The 1,352-nt window shown below is 37.1% G+C and overlaps 1 non-coding gene across 1 annotated transcript; it reads left to right on the plus strand.

Annotated features, from left to right (window-relative positions):
- Nucleotides 1-576: 576 nt before the first annotated feature.
- Nucleotides 577-650, plus strand: TRNAN-GUU (transfer RNA asparagine (anticodon GUU)). Its single transcript has one exon. It is a non-coding gene; the product is annotated as a tRNA-Asn (tRNA).
- The last annotated feature ends 702 nt before the right edge of the window (nucleotides 651-1,352 follow it).

Genomic DNA, 1,352 nt, shown 5'->3' on the forward strand with positions numbered 1-1,352 from the left:
TGAAATGTTCCACTGGTGATAAAAGTGGTAAACTAAAAAAATAATATATTTTACCTCTCCAGCATTAGAAATGAATCTTTGTTAGTCAAAGAAGAGTAGTACAGAACACAATGTATCCACTCCCGTTCCCAGAACCTAATTTGATATTTTTTTTGAAAATATGAATTTTTACACAACAAAATAGGATTTTGTTGAGAAGTCTATAAATGTAACCTGTGCGTAAGCAATGGTGTTGGGATTGAGTTTGCGTGTTAGATTTTTATTAGTCTTATCGATTCTGTCAAACCTTTGAGCTCTTTTCTTACTAAACTCGAAAGGACGAAAACTTTGAAACGTTAATGTCTTCGTTCTTCTATGTTTGAGACGACGAAGACAAGGATCGTTGAGAAAAGGGTCTGAGAGAACGAAGGGAAGGAGAAGAATTTAGAGGACAACAGAGGAGAAAGCGTAGGTTTGATATCATCTCTGACGAGTAACTCTTTTTTTTTCTGTCTTTTGTCACTAGATTTGCAAGAGTCAAGTCATAAGAGTTTTATTTGTGAGTTATATACGTTTACTAGTAACGTTTATCATCAAGCTTCAGTAGCTCAGTTGGTTAGAGCGTGTGGCTGTTAACCACAAGGTCGGAGGTTCGAACCCTCCTTGAAGCGCTTTTTTTTGTTCGTTCTTTCTAAATCTGGACATATATATTCAACTCAACCTATTGGTGGAGCCAACTGATGTAGATAGATATTTTGAATATTCCAAATATCTTATTTTTTATTTTATTAATTAGTTTTGATAATTATCTTTATTATTTAGGGTTTTTGGGTTTTATTATATATAGCCGTCTATACTTACGTTTGTATTCAGATTATTGATATTGATATTTTTATAAAGAGAGGTTTGAAACTCTTTATTTCCTTGTTACGGTTAGAACTCGAGAGTTCTCAACGAATCAAGAAGACTTTGATCCTAGGTATTCTCAGACTAAATAGGATTCATCGTGTTATCGTAGCTTCCGCTACGTCAGTTTGGTATCAGAGCCAACCGTTTAGATTTCTCAAGCTAAACCTTTCGATCATGGCACCACGGAAACTTTCAGATGAACAGTTGGAAGAAATTCGTCTTATGCTTGAGGCGTTTACGACCGGCCTTCAAGAAGCATTACAGACGACTGTAACGACCGCCCTTCAAACGGTGTTACGCGATCAACAAATTCATCACGAAGCTCGTCGAGCCAATCCGCAAGAACAACACCAGCAACACAATCTGCAGCATCAACGACAGCGACATGAAGCTCCACATGATTCATCCGATGAGGAAGATATGATGGAGAACGTATTTTCCGACCAAGGTCGTGATCAACAGAG

Source organism: Raphanus sativus, unplaced genomic scaffold (genome assembly GCF_000801105.2).
Source record: "Raphanus sativus cultivar WK10039 unplaced genomic scaffold, ASM80110v3 Scaffold0010, whole genome shotgun sequence".
Lineage (NCBI taxonomy): Eukaryota > Viridiplantae > Streptophyta > Magnoliopsida > Brassicales > Brassicaceae > Raphanus > Raphanus sativus.